General features: G+C 46.1%; 2 non-coding genes across 2 annotated transcripts; both read left to right on the top strand.

Annotated features, from left to right (window-relative positions):
• Positions 1-5,369: 5,369 nt before the first annotated feature.
• trnaf-gaa (transfer RNA phenylalanine (anticodon GAA)) lies at positions 5,370-5,442 on the top strand. The gene has a single exon. It is a non-coding gene; the product is annotated as a tRNA-Phe (tRNA).
• A 1,367-nt stretch (positions 5,443-6,809) lies between these two features.
• On the top strand, positions 6,810-6,882 carry trnaf-gaa (transfer RNA phenylalanine (anticodon GAA)). Its single transcript has one exon. It is a non-coding gene; the product is annotated as a tRNA-Phe (tRNA).
• The last annotated feature ends 1,142 nt before the right edge of the window (positions 6,883-8,024 follow it).

Below are 8,024 nucleotides of genomic sequence, written 5' to 3'. Positions count from 1 at the left end.
ACCAAGGGAGGAGGTATCCATGACGAAGGCAGAAGGTCAAAGGTAACCTTTAGTCAGGGCTGTTCACTTTAGACAGACCTGTTCACCTCGTGGGACAGTCGGAGTGTTCAGGGCAGGATCCCAGGAGTGGGATGGAGGTCACAGGAAGTTCACGGAAGTGTGACTGTGCTCACAAGGGGTCCCAAGTGTAAGAATGTATTCAGCGTGTCAGCAGGGAGAGGGTCCGTGTTCACAGAAGTTCATCAGTAACTTCACTGTGTTTTCCTGGGGGCTACTGACAGTGGGACAGTGTTCACAAGAAGCCCCCAAAAACGTCATTTTCATTATTAATTTATATTTTCCATACAATATTCAACTTTATTTCTCAATTCTTTGAGGTTAACTTAATCTGGGAATAATTTAGAATATTTTGTGCAATGTCTCAGACATTCCTTGTTCCCAAGCACCATTTTAGCACCGAATGTCCCTTAACCTGGACAAGGGGTCAGGGAGAATGAACAATCCCACCTCTACCATTCCCAAGGTCAAAGACCCAGGGTCACCATGGAAACCAGTTACTCCTATCACCTCCAGCACGTCATTATAATCCAGCCAATGACCAAGGCTTTTGCTAAGTATGGATAGGTGACCCTCAGGGAGAGGTCAAACCCTGACATCACAAGGTCACCTTGACACCAGTGGGACACATCACAATGAGATGCAGCATCCTGACCAGATTCAGACTCTGGTCACGTGGAGACCAGAGATTCACCACTGCTGGAGGACAGTTTGCTGATCTGGTGGCTGGTGTAGACATGATGTGTTCAAACGTCTCCTTCTGGGCTGCAGATTTCACTGATCCCCGCGATGGTGACATTCAGATTGCAGGAACACCGCGATGGGACAAAAGACCTCTTCCTGAGACTCAGGATCCTGGTCCCCAGTGGGATTTCATCCCAAACTCGACCGACCTTCCTGAACAAAATCTTCAGCATCGAAACTCTGAAGAGGAGAGCCGGACTTGGAGAATAGGTGGAGATGTCTGAAGGGGAAGGAAGAACCCTCCACAAGATGGAGAGTCTCCCTGATAGAGAGAGAACTCCCGTAACAGTGTGATGAAGTACTGATTCCTTCCTTTCATTCAGGGGACAATGATTAGAGTGATTGTCTTTGGGAGTAACATAGATTAGTTGTTGAATTTTGGGGATCTGCCTGGGGTAAATGTGGGCAATTACTGCTTGGAGAAGTAATTACCCATGAGATGGGAGCAGTTCCTTAGCAATGACCCTCTATCCTTGTTGTTCCTGACCGTTGCTAAGGAGATGCTCCCAGATCATCCAACCAGAGGTGATGTCAAAGGTCTTGCAGTGATGTCAGACGGTGCCCATTTTCAAACCACAGACCAGGGAACCAGTCACATTTAATACTCAGGCAGTGACTCGCACTCCATCAGAATCTATAAGTGTAAATGGTCTTGTAGTCGTCTTGTTTTAATCTGCTGTGTGTCTTGTGTTCATATTTCAGAGGAGAATGTAGGCGATAAAGTTAGTTTGTGGATGACACTGAAATTGGAGAGCGGTGAAAGTGAGGGTTGTTTAAGGTTACAATGGGATGGAGACTAGCTGGGAAATGGTCAAGGAATGGCAAGGTGGAACTTAACTGGGACAAGAGTGACGAGATAGCCAGCCCGACAGTAGTTAAACATAAAGGTTTTTGCGTACGGTTTGTGAGGCCAGGAAAGGGTTAACCTGGACCACCATCCACTGTTGGGCTGGTTCAGGAGTCCCAGGAGAATGCCAAGTCACCTGACCTTAAAAGACAAGCCTACCTTCATTCCAACATGACCACACACTGCTGGACACTGCCCAACTGGACCTCAGGGTGAGGAGGACAGACCCTGCGAGGGAACAGAATCTGGCTCCTGGGGCAAACTGATCAAAGTGAGGGTTATTCTGGAACGCCATCACCAGACCCAACAGGAGCTGAACGGTCAGGACATGAACCTGGACACTCAGCTTCGGACGGACTCTGGCTATTTTAAGACAGGATACTCATCGGATTCAGGAATCCCAGCCGCAGGGCGTTCATGAAGAATGCTCACTTTCATCGTGTCGGTCCAGGACACTTTAAGCCTCTCCTCCCAACCAGGCCCCTCCTCCCTCCTCATCCTCTGGGCTGCTTGGTGGGTTGCCAGCAGTGTGTGGAGGATACCAGGGGTGACGTTCAGCTCCCTTGAAAGCTGGTCCTTTGCTCGCTGTTCCCTCGTCAGCTCCTCTTCATTCATCCAGCAACCGGACATTTTGCCCCACCTGGTCGTCCCTTTGGGTTTTGAGGGGGGTGATCGGTCTGTTTTGTTCCTCCTTCTGGGTGTCAACAAGCCGAGTTCTGGAGTGTACTCACAGTTTCCCCAGCCCAGGAGCCAGGGAGGGAGGAGAAAAGCATCATGGTGTGGCCTCTAAAGGAAAAGGATCCAAAATACGCCTTCACATGGAGCTCATGCCTGGAGACATTTTCCCCAAACTGTGCTGACGCTTCCCTTCCCCCATCGTCCCACCCACCAATCATTGGGAGCTGACGTTTCATCCAATCACTGCTGGCTCTAGAGCTCCGGTCCAATCAGCCAGCCCACCCTAAAGGAATGGCATCAGCTGTCAGCCAATCAGCAGCTGTCATCCTTAGCACGGTGGGATAGGATGGGGGAGGGTTTGGGGCCGTCGATGGCCATTGGGGTTCTGTCCACTGCTGGTCGAGGGACAGGACTGGAGACCATCGGGACCAGTCTCTGAGCTCACACAGAGAGAGCGGTCACAGAAAGCAACACCCACAATATAGTTTCAAAGTTTCACTGTGATTTAAAAATAAAGTGGAATTGACCATTTCTGGAGTGTTTGCTGATTTGTGCACAGGGAGATTGGGGGGAGGGGCGCTACAGGCTGCTGACTGTCACCGGGCTCAACTGAGACACACACTGGCTGAGTTGGTTCTCTGAACACTGAGACACACACGGTACCCTGCGGTACCCCACTGGTCACCGCCTGCCATTCCGAAAGGGACCCATTAATCACTACTCTTTGTTTTCTGTCAGCCAGCCAATTTTCAATCCATGTCAGTACTCTGCCCCCAATACTATGTGCCCTAATTTTGTCCACTAATCTCCTATGTGGGACTTTATCAAAGGCTTTCTGAAAGTCCAGGTACACTACATTCACTGGCTCTCCTTTGTCCATTTTCATAGTTACATCTTCAAAACATTCCAGAAGATTAGTCAAGCACGATTTCCCCTTCGTAAATCCATGCTGACTCGGACCAATCCTGTTACTGCTATCCAGATGTGTCGTAATTTCATCTTTTATAATTAACTCCAGCATCTTTCCCACCACCGACGTCAGGCTAACCGGTCTATAATTCCCTGTTTTCTCTCTTCCTCCCTTCTTGAAGCGAGGGACAACATTAGTCACCCTCCAATCCACAGGAACTGATCCTGAATCTATAGAACATTGGAAAATGATTACCAATGCGTCCACGATTTCTAAAGCCACTTCCTTAAGTACCCTGGGATGCAGACCATCAGGTCCCAGGGACTTATCAGCCTTCAGACCCAACAGTCTATCCAACACCATTTCCTGCCCAATATAAATTTAGTTCAATTCATCCATTACCCTAGGTCCTTTGGCCACTATTACATCTGGGAGATTGTTTGCGTCTTCCCTAGTGAAGACAGATCCAAAGTACCTGTTCAACTCGTCTGCCATTTCCTTGTTCCCCATAATAAATTCACCCGTTTCTGTCTTCAAGGGCCCAATTTTGGTCTTAACTATTTTTGTCCTTTTCACATACCTAAAGGAGCTTTTACTATCCTCCTTTATATTCTTGGCTAGTTTACCTTCGTACCTCATTTTTTCTCCGCGTATTGCCTTTTTAGTTACCTTCTGTTGCTCTTTAAAAGTTTCCCAATCCTCCGGCTTCCCACTTGTCTTTGCTATGTTATACTTCTTCTCTTTTATTTTTATACTGTCCATTACTTCCCTTGTCAGCCACGGTCTCCCCTTACTCCCCTTAGGATCTTTCTTCCTCTTTGGAATGAACTGATCCTGCACCTTCCGCATTATTCCCAGAAACACTTGCCATTGCTGTTCCACTGTCATCCCTGCTAGGGTATTGTTCCATTGAACTTTGGCCAGCTTCTCCCTCATAGCACCATAGTTCCCTTTGTTTAACTGTAATACTGACACTTCTGAGTTTCCTTTCTCCCTCTCAAATTGTAGATTTAAACTTACCATATTATGGTCACTACCTCCTAATGGTTCCCTTACCTCGAGGTCCCTGATCAAATCCGGTTCATTGCACAACACTAAATCTAGTATTGTGTTCTCTCTGGTAGGCTCCAGTACAAGCTGTTCTAAGAATCCGTCTCGGAGGGACTCCACAAACTCCCTTTCTTGGGGTCCAGTACCAACCTGATTCCTCCAGTCTACCTGCATGTTGAAATCCCCCATAGCAATTGTAGCATTACCTTTGCGACATGCCAATTTTAACCCTTGATTCAACTTACACCCTACATCCAGACTATTGTTTGGTGTCTGTAGATAACTCCCATTAGGGTCTTTCAACCCTCAGAATTACTCAGTTCTATCCATACTGACTCTACATCTCCTGATTCTATGTCCCCCCTCGCAAGGGACTGAATATCATTCCTGACCAACAGAGCCACCCTACCCCCTCTGCCCATCAGTCTGTCCTTTCGATAGGACGTATACCCTTGAATATTCATTTCCCAGGCCCTGTCCACTTGAAGCCATGTCTCTGTTATTCGACAACATCATACTTACCAATTTCCAACTGAACCTCATGCTCATCCACTTTATTTCTTAATAATATTCTGTAATGGTGAGGGACGAGGGAGAGGAGAACTATTATTCTGCAGATACAGCAACAGTGTGTTATAAAGCACGGGAGAAATACAATTCCGCAGATACAGTAATGTTGAGGTGGAAGGCACAGGAAAGGTACAATAGTGCAGACAGAGCAATGATGAGGTACAAGACACTGCAGGAGCAAACTACTGCAGATAGTTAAATAGTCAGGTACAAGTCAGAGGAGTATACAATACCGCAGACACATGAACTGAGGTACAAAGCACATGGAAAGAATACTGCAGGTGCTGGAATGGTGAGGAGCAAATCAGGGGAAATGCAATTCTGCAGATGCTGGAATGGCGAAATGAAAATCAGGGGAAATACAATTCTGCAGATGCTGGAATGGCAAAATGAAAATCATGGGAAATGCAATATTGTACTGCAGATGCTGGAATGGTGAGTTACCATGCAGAGGGAAATACTAGACTGCAGATGTTGGAATGTTGAAATATGCAGAACGGTGCAGATATGTCCGCTGAAATAGCTCAGTTGGGAGAGCGTTAGACTGAAGATCTAAAGGTCCCTGGTTCAATCCCGGGTTTCAGCACTGAGACTCGTTTATTGGCACCGTGGTTGCGTGGTGGTTGGTGCATCTCTATTACAGCTCAAGGTCTTGGAATTAAGAGTTCAATTCCGGCGTCCTCTGTAGGTTTCTAAGTACTTCCCATGTGCACATGAGTTTCCTCTGGGTGTTCCTGTTTCCTCCCACAGTCCAAAGGTGTACTGGTTAAGAGGTTAATTGGTTATTTTACACCGTATCACCATAACACCGTCCTTGGACTCACTTTACACCACACGCTGTTGGAGCAGTGCTGCCAGGAAAATCAAGGACACGACCCACCCAGCTAACACACTTTTCATCCCTCTTCCCTCCGAGAGAAGGCTCAGGATCTTGAAGACTCATACGGCCAGATTTGGGAACAGCTTCTTTCCAACTGTGATAAGACTGCTGAACAGATCCTGACCCAGATCTGGGCCGTACCCTCCAAATATCCAGAACTGCCTCTCAGATTTTTTGCACTACCTTACTTTCCATTTTTCTATTTTCTGTTTATGATTTATAATTTAAATTTTTAATATTTACTAAGTTTTACTACTTTTAATATTTAATATTTGTAATTCAGGGAGTGGGAAGCACAGAATCAAATATCACTGTGGTGATTGTACATCCTAGTACCAATTGTTTGGTGACAATAAAGTATAAAGTATAAATACATGAGGGTTAAATCAGAGGGTTCCTGGTTGTCACAGCTTGGTGGACTGTATCTCTCAATAAAATAAAGTAAGTAATATTTTGTAATCGTGAGGGACGAGGAAGCAGTGTTTAACAATAACATGGACACAGCAACGGCGAGGTACAATCCGGAGAGGAGCAATAATACAAACGCTGGAACAGTGAGGAACCATCAGAGGAGAACTACAATACCGCAGATACAGCAACAGTGAGTTACAAAGCACAGAAGTAGTACAATCTTGCAGATACTGCAATGGTGAGGTACAAGGCAGAGGAGTATACAATTCTGCAGATCCAGGAATGGTGAGGTTAATGCAGAGGAGAACCGCAATTCCACATTTACTGGAATGTTGAGGCTCAGAGCACAGGAGAAATACAATGCTGCAGAGTCTGGAAAGGTGAGGTATGAAGGATGGGGAATGCAATACCACTGATGCTGGAGCAGTGAGGTACAAGGCAGAGAGGAAATAAAATACCACACACACAAGAATAGAGAGTTTTAAAGAACAGTCGAACTACAATACTGCCAATGATGGACCGGTGAGTTACAAAGCTCATGGAAATACAACTGTGCAGATGCTGGAATTGTGAGGTACAACGTATAAGAAACATACAATACTGCAGATGCTGCAATGGTGAGGTACACGAGAGTGGAGAACAACAATACTGCAGCTGTATCAGCGGAAATAGCTCAGTTGGGAGAGCGTTAGACTGAAGATCTAAAGGTCCCTGGTTCAATCCCGGGTTTCGGCACTGGGACTTATTTATTGGGCACCATGGTAGCTTAGCGATTATTGTGACACTATAAGCCCTCAAGGCTTCAGAGTTCAGTTGCAGTGCACTCTATAAATAAGTTAGTACGTGCTCATGGGTTTCCTCTGGGTGCTCTGGTTTCCTCCCACAGACCAAACATGTCCTGCTTACTCGGTTAATCTGTTATTTTAAACCATCTCATAATTATGTTAGGGTTAAATCGGTGGATTCCTGGGTGGAACAGCTGGGTGGGCTGGAGAGGCCTGTTCTGTGCTCTCTGTCTCAATAAAAGAAAATAAATAATATTCTGCAATGGTGAGGGACGAGGGAGAGGAGAACTACAATACTGCAGATACAGCAATGCTGAGGTACAAGACAGAGGTGAACCACAAAAATGCAGGCATATCAGCCGAAATAGCTCAGTTGGGAGAGCGTTAGACTGAAGATCTAAAGGTCCCTGGTTCAATCCGGGGTTTCGGCACTGGGACTTATTTATTGTCACCGCGATAGCATAGCAGTTAGTCTGACACTATTACAGCTCGCAGTGTCAGAGTTCGGAATTCCATTGTAGCATTCTCTGTAAGTAACTTTGTACGTCCTTCCCATGTACACAGTCCCTCTCTCCAAAGGCAGACTGGTTAGTAGGTTAATTGTATTTTTTAAACCATACCACAGTTAGGTTCGGGTTAAATCGGTGGATTCCTGGGTGGGCCGGACGGGCCTGTTCGGTGCTCTATCTCTCAATAAAATAAAATAAATAATATTCTGTAATGGTGAGGGACGAGGCGAAGAGCTTTAAAAAGCAAGTTTTCTCAGCGTGAGTCGTGATTGGATTAATGCAAAGACGCAGGAGAAGTGTTCCACACAAGTGTGACAAAAAGCTTTAAAAACCCAGTCTCCATAAAAGACAGGTCCCGTCTAGTGGAGCGGTCATCATCAGAGCGGTCTGAGTCAGAGTGGTAAGTCCTTGGCTCAACAGGGCCAGGTGGTAGGAACAGGCGGGAGCAAGGTCAGTAAGTAAGTTCTCTCCGTACTTCTTGTTTTCTTATCTAACTCTTGAGAGAATAGGGGGTGTGTCTACAGGGCCAATGTTCATCATACATCACGTGGAGAACAGACTTCCATCGTTCCTGATTCCCTCT

Source organism: Mobula hypostoma, chromosome 21, assembly GCF_963921235.1.
Source record: "Mobula hypostoma chromosome 21, sMobHyp1.1, whole genome shotgun sequence".
Classification (NCBI taxonomy): Eukaryota; Metazoa; Chordata; class Chondrichthyes; order Myliobatiformes; family Myliobatidae; genus Mobula; species Mobula hypostoma.
This window is presented reverse-complemented; position numbering and strand designations above follow the sequence as displayed.